At 40.2% G+C, this 6981-nt stretch overlaps 1 long non-coding RNA gene across 1 annotated transcript; it reads left to right on the top strand.

Moving 5' to 3' along the window:
• Positions 1 to 957: 957 nt before the first annotated feature.
• Positions 958 to 6171, top strand: LOC134159859 (uncharacterized). The gene is made up of 5 exons (XR_009963329.1): positions 958 to 1131; positions 1222 to 1293; positions 2856 to 2954; positions 4143 to 4226; positions 4878 to 6171. It is a non-coding gene; the product is annotated as an uncharacterized LOC134159859 (long non-coding RNA).
• Positions 6172 to 6981: the final 810 nt, after the last annotated feature.

Genomic DNA, 6981 nt, shown 5'->3' with positions numbered 1-6981 from the left:
CAATAATAGTTTGCAGTTGCACATTCTGACCCCCTCAAGATTTTATAGCTGCCTCCAATAAGGAATTAAAAACATGGGGGGGGTCGTTAACAATGGCCAAATAGGAAAATGACTGGAGAAAATGTCAAGGGAGAAACTATTCTTGTATTTCACAGAAATACAGTAGAAAGTTGTTATTTTTCTGAATTTCCATGTTTGCATCACATTTGAAATTGATGTTTCCTAATACAATTTAAATAAGTTGTGAATGTACCTCCCTAATTTAAAAAAAAACTGATTATTTTATCTCAAGGAAGAGCTGTGCATCATCTGAACAACACATTTCAGGAGCTGCTTGTGTTCTGCTGAAAAGTCATTAGGATGAGGAATGGCTTTTGTTAGAAATGCAGCAGTGTAATTATATGTGAGAACTCTGCTACAGCCTTTGGTGATAAACTACAGTCCATATCCACTCCTTAAAGATCTGCACAATCTTACCTTATGAGTTACTTAGCCTGACTCACTGCTGCATCTTTTCTCTGTAGTCTACTGCTGTGTAGTGTGCTCCCACCCAGTGGGAAATCTGAAGGCAGTGGCCAAACGAGCATGTGTGCGATAAAACCGTTTCCTTTCAGTATTTGTATTACAGTCTCACTTCCTTTTTTTTGACGTATACCAGTGAAAAGCATCAGCTTTGCATGCAGAACTCAAATGTTCTCTTTTCCATCAGTCAAGCTAAGACTTGGGTGATGTGTATTAAAAAACAAAACGCCAACAATTGAGTATGTGGTAGTTTAGGCGTTTTGGTTAAGATGTACACATGCTCTTTGGTCCGTCTAGGCGTGCAGAGTCCACAGGTTGTGTTCTGGAATTGGGGGAAGTTGAGAAATGAGCATTTAGAGCAAGATGTGCTGACTATACTATACACTATGTATTTGATTTCCCCACCCCGGGTGTGCTTTTGCTTCATATCAGCTCTCTCATTATGCACTATGTATAAGCTCTTCCTACGACTCTCCATAGTCACTCTGTGTGCTAACAGTCAGCTACTGTGTGGTGCTGCTTATGGAAGTGGGTTGGCTAGAGGGAAGGTTGTCAGGGAGAGGAGGCACAAACCACACTCAGCATGCAAAGAGGGCTTGAGAGGAAGAGGTAGGTCATTGTCTTCTCCTGCTTCTGTCCTGTCAGATGTGTTTGCTCAGATGCGCAAGAAATTGCTGGTTTGTTGTTTTGTTTTTAAAGCTGCTTGAGGGGTAGAACAATGAGAGCTTTACCAAGGAACTGAGAAGATCTGGACCTGCGCTGAGATCTGCAGTAGGTATCATATTTAGCATGTGCCCAGAGGACTTTTTGTGGTGAATTGTCTGTACTTCTTACTGAACCCAGTTAGGAATCCTTGGAGAAGATAATCTGATTTCAGAAGGCTAAAGAAATTTAGAGGGAAAACGGGAGAACTGGGCAAAACAAAGGGAGACCTATCAGGCCAAAGGAAAACAGCTTTTTCCCAAAAACTTAGGTATCTTCCAATCATGTATGCTTACAATCTGTCCTAAGCACAAATACAGTATTTAGGGCCAGGTTGGATGGGGCTTTGAGCAATGTAGTCTAATGGAAGGTGTCCCTGCCCATGGCACGGGGCTTGGAACTAGATGATCTTGTAGGTCCCTTCCAACCCAAACCATTCTGTGATTCTGTGATCTTTGTGTAAAATCAGAAAGCCCACATCAGATCTGCTACAGGTAACTTTATTTTTTATGTTATAAGTCACATGGATTGTTTTGAAAGTGGCTGGCAAAGTTATCTCTGTTCTTATACCTCAGTCCAACTCAGTTCCTGGCCACCAAGGCTGGTAAGAAGAATAGGACCTAACTTTTGCTGAAGTATTGAGGATCCCAGAAATGTTCTTTATTGGATTATTTTTAGGTATGTCAAGCTGTCTTAAATGAACTAGCGTTCTGTATTCCCAGATGCACTTGGTGTAAGTCAGGGCTTTTCTGAGCTTAAATTAGCAAAATTTGTGTTGTTCAAGTTTTACTGAAAATTAGCTGTAGCAAATGACATTCGTGTAACTGTTTTTTTTTTTCTTGGAAAAAAAAAAAAAAAGATAATAATTAGCCATTTCTCCTTGTGTAGTTGATTTGTTCCTCTAGAGTGCAAGCCAACCCTCCCTGATGCTGGTTATTTTGCTAGAATGGCAAATGCTCATCTATGGTGCTCGTCAAATGAAAACCTTGGGACAAACTGGGATACTATGTTCGGGTGAGGGACACTCTGTTCCTCTCTGTCCCCACACCTAATTTAAAGAATCCAGGCAATTGGTAAGCTGGTGAGAACGGACATTTTAACAATGCGGATTCCACTTATGACTACAATAATTTATGTCTAAGTGTGCCATGGTGATCTAAGCTAGACGAGGGTTTTAGGTATACCTCAGAACCTTCTTTTGCAGGTGAAACAGGGAAGCTGAGGTGCAAGTCTTCCTCTTGTACTGGCAGCCCCCAGGCATGTGGCACAAAAGTAGCTGGAGAGGGTGAGTAGGTTTGAGATTGCTGAGGAGAAGACCTAGAGGAGGCTGAAGTCAAGTTTAACTGCTCTGGGATTCCAGGTGGCAGCCATTTGGTTGCTACTGAGGAGAGTATCAGGTAGGACCAGTTGAGATTATCTTTCAGCTCCCCATGGATTTGCATGTGTATTTGCCTTTTCTGTGGCAGTTCAGGTAAAGGAAAACCCTTTGTTTATGTGGGAGTTTTGACATATGAGTGAGGAACCTTACAAGTGCACTGTTTCCAAAAGACTGCTTTGCAGATTTGAGCTAAATCTTCAGCCTTTTGCAAATCAGCTAAATGTATTTGCCTATTTATTTCTGCCTTTCCTAGCAGAAATAGGGAAGGGATTTTTTCACCAGACAAGAACCCAAGTCACAGATTCGAAGACTTGCAGCTGAATTTTGTCATTGACTCATCACATGCCTATTGGTAAGCCATCTGCAAATAGGATAATTGTCTGTAATTTAGGGTGTCTCATCTAAAGACCTCAATTTCCATTGCTAAAAAATGAGACTAATGCATACAACACAAGAATATTGTGTAGAATAACTCACTGTATCCAACTATTGAAGAGCTTTTTGCAGGTGTAGAGTGCTTGTATATATGGGTAATCAGCATTATTTAACTGTACTTCCAGCCATTAAAACCCCACTGGCCCAAATGAAATCAAATCAAGCTTTTATTCTAACCTGTACATGGAGAATAATTTTTCCAGCCATAACTGTGTGTAACTTGTTATTTGCTCTCACCTGATCTACTTGTTAGCTCTTGACAGAGAATTGAGTTCTATCTCACCTGTCCCAGTAGCGCAGGTGTTCCTAGACTTGATTCTGAAAACCTTTGCACACATTAAATTTAACACATTAAATCCCCATTTTGTTTAACAGCAGTTGTCCCATTTCAAGCAGTTGAGGGGTGAGAGGCCTACTCAGTAAGTAGGGGGGCACATTCAGCAGGAAGCTTTTTGAACAGGTAAGAAAGAAACATGATTGATTGCTCAGCTGTTGAAGGTATCACAAAGCCAAAGCAAGTCTTTCTCCAAAGAAGGTACCTGCTTTGTCACTTCAGATATACCCCAAAATGGCACATGCTTCATCTCTGCATGCACCAAGACACAACAAACTAGGATAACACGGATTTTCTTCCTTCTTGGTTTCACAGGCTGGAGACAAGTTTGTTATTCAAGGACTCAGCACAAGTGTCAGATACTGATCATTACCTGTAAATTCATTGGGATGTTTATTGTCATGTTTTATAAAAGTGATTTCCTTTATGAGGCAATTACATGCCTTACTACTTCTAGTGCATCTTGCTGCTACCTTCAAATGTGCAATTGTAGAGGACATTTCCACAAAACCCTTTTCAGTTCCCAAATTTTTAAATATTCAGTATACCCCAGCGTGAATGTCATTTGGCTTTAGAGTCTATAGTTCTACTGTGTTGAATTTTAAATCTCATTTTCTAGAAATAGTCAATTTCTTATAGGAATATGTGATTAATGATACTTCTGGTGGAATCCAGATACTTGGTTCAGCAAGGGGTCACAGTGGGAACACATTATCTTGGAAGCAGTTTTTGGAGTTTTCCTCCTCCTTGCACATACTTAGTTTTTTTCAGAGTTCATTATGCTGTGTTGAAATCCTGTCTCCACAAGCTCAATTCCTACTCCAGGTGGATGGTGTATGTCTCATACTCTTTCAAGTATTGTGGCTGAACTTGCCTTCTAAGCAAGATTGCAGAGGCTTGACCTAGAGCTTTTTGAAATCAACCTTTCTATTTACTCCTGTTGGGCTTTATTCTGGGTGATCAGCATACTCCAGTCAGTTGCAGAAGCAGCACAGCCCTTTCACCAACTTTCCCTGCCCAAAGCCCAGCATAGAGCAGGTTGTCATAGTTTGTTTCATCTTTCTGCCAGGTTTGTTTTCAGTTGAGCCTGAGTGTCTGCTGTCTGATGTTTCTGCCATGGGATGTGTGTTATAGAGTAAACAAGGTTTGTTTTCATTTCTCCAAGATAAATTACCTGCTTGAAAGAGCTAATTGTGCTTAGTCAGTCTACAAGACACCAGTTAGTGTGTCTCATTTCAGAGCTGGAGGCATGTGTCTGAGCCCCTTACTCTGCCCTCATGTCAGAGGCTATCCCCAGTGGGAGCTGCTGGAGGTGGGTACCTGCTCTGTCAGGACCAGCAAAGCAAAGGAACAGGACATGGTACTAACCCCATCCAAGTGAGCTCTTGTGCTCCAGGATACAAAAAGGAGCATGTTTACTACACTGTCTGAATTGGGAGTGGGCAAGGAAAATAAAATGGATTCAGTCAGATGTGCCTGAAGCTAAATATATAATTTACTTAGCAGTGTGAAGTTTGTGTTAATGTGGAAGCAGGAATGGTGCTCTTGTGTTGGAGAATGAGAGAGAGAAAAGAAAGAAAGCTACAGTTACTGGACAACATAAAGTTAAAAAACTGTATGTTCAGATCTGATGCTTGTTAAATTTCTTAGTTGTTCTGAATGACAATGAATTGAAAGCTAGAACTCCCTGAACCTGCATCTCCTTCTGTTGTAGATAGTCCTTCTACATGTACGTGTAAACCCAACAAAAGAACTTCTGTGTCCACAGATGAAAACATACCTGTGGAAATCCTCTCATTTATTCCTGCTTACCTTGTCCACCTTGAACTTGGCCATGCTGTAATTACATGTCATGCCCGACAATAGCTGTATTATATCACCCTGATTAAAAAATGGACTGCTTTATCAAGCTACTGCCTATCATGATGTCAGTCTGCACAATGCTGTTGATTTGGCAGACTTTTAAGCAAAAGAATTATAACTTCTTTCCTCTGGAGCTCTTTATTAAATCCAGATTGATGTTTCATCCGAAATGTCAAGGAATCTGCCAGCAGCTTAGCAATTAATGAGAATAATGACCTGCTGTAAAACAAAAAACAGTGAATTAAAAGTACAGGTCATGTCTGTGTTTGCCAACAAGATAGATATAACCTTTTGTTTTCAGCTGGTTTAATTCTCATCTTTAGCAAAAATGACATAGATACTAGGGAGAGTCTGTTAATTGCAATTAAACTCAGGTTCCTATTTGAGTGCTCAAAGATTATGGCTCGCAGAGACAGCTTATACTAGGTCTGCTGCAGCAATCCTGGCCCCAAGTTTTTCACTCTGTTTTTCTTCAAAGATTTCTGCTCCTGCTGCTGGGATTCCTCAGCTAATCATAAAACAGTTGCAGATCTGCTTAAATCATAGTTGGATGCATTAGGAAAGACAAAAGTTGATAACAGTTTATGTTAATATACCAGAGTGATACAGCATCTGCTTTACCAGGAACTGAGCTGGTCCTGTAAAGAGGGAGGGAGTCATCTAAAATGGACAGATTGTTGGGACTGAAAATTCTTCTAAGCTTTCCTAAGCTCATCTAGATCTAATATACTAATGAGTCAGAGCTTTAAATCCCATTGAATTAAACAGAACAACTTTGAAAGAGGTTTGTACTTGAGTAATTTTAAGGATCCAGCCCTTAAATTCTTAAATTATTTTTGATGGTACGACTTAGACTTTGCAATGTTGTACCTAAAATACTGTAATTCCATTTAAAAATTTATACAATTTGGACACTGTAAAAAATATTCTTGATCAAAAAAACCCCTCTGTGCGTACTCCCAGTGAGTGTTCTGTTTCTGGTTCACATTTCTAATTAAGAGGGTTTTATTTTAAAGGTTAAATGCTTTACATTTTTGGACAAACATGGAAGTGAAACGGTGTTACATTTTACTGCAAATTTTAACAGCACTTCTACTTTCCTTTTGTGTTGACACAGGGCATTTTGATGAGATTTTATCTGCATAGAAGGTAGGAAGCATCCCTATTACAGTACAAGGGAAGATGCGGGAAAGCATAATTGAAGTCAGAGGCAAAACTGTTTGCTTACTTTAGTGAAGTCAGTTTACCTAGTGTGTTTAAAAGTATATTAGCTCTTTGTAAAAAAATCTTGTTCTTTCACTTGGAATGAAACACCAGAATCACCAGAGCAAGAAGTCACTCTACCAGCATAAGCCTCTAAACACCACTGTAGACATTATTGCTTGAACAATGTGGTTTTATTTGCTTGGATTATTCAACATGTGCAGATATATTGGTTGTTTCTCATCTGTGTATTAATATCAAAGCCAAAACTAATCTTTGTCAGCACCTGAGCAGGAGAATCTTAGAGGTCCCAGCCACTTGGATAAAAATCCCATCTTCTTGCTTGGCCTCCAGGGGCACTTCAAAAGGTCTTTTTCACTTGCTTTTAAAATGCCAGGCCTTTCCCGACTCTCTGTGTTGTCTTCTCAGAGCTACCAAACCGGTGGCATTGTCAGCATAGTCATCAGCTCCCAGCCCTGCCCTCCCCATCCCTGTTGGTTGCATGGCCCTTCTCATGCAGTGCAGAGGATGCAGGCTGTGTCTC

Source organism: Pezoporus occidentalis, unplaced genomic scaffold (genome assembly GCF_034315485.1).
Source record: "Pezoporus occidentalis ecotype Australia unplaced genomic scaffold, CSIRO_AGI_Poc_V1 ctg152, whole genome shotgun sequence".
Lineage (NCBI taxonomy): Eukaryota > Metazoa > Chordata > Aves > Psittaciformes > Psittacidae > Pezoporus > Pezoporus occidentalis.
This window is presented reverse-complemented; position numbering and strand designations above follow the sequence as displayed.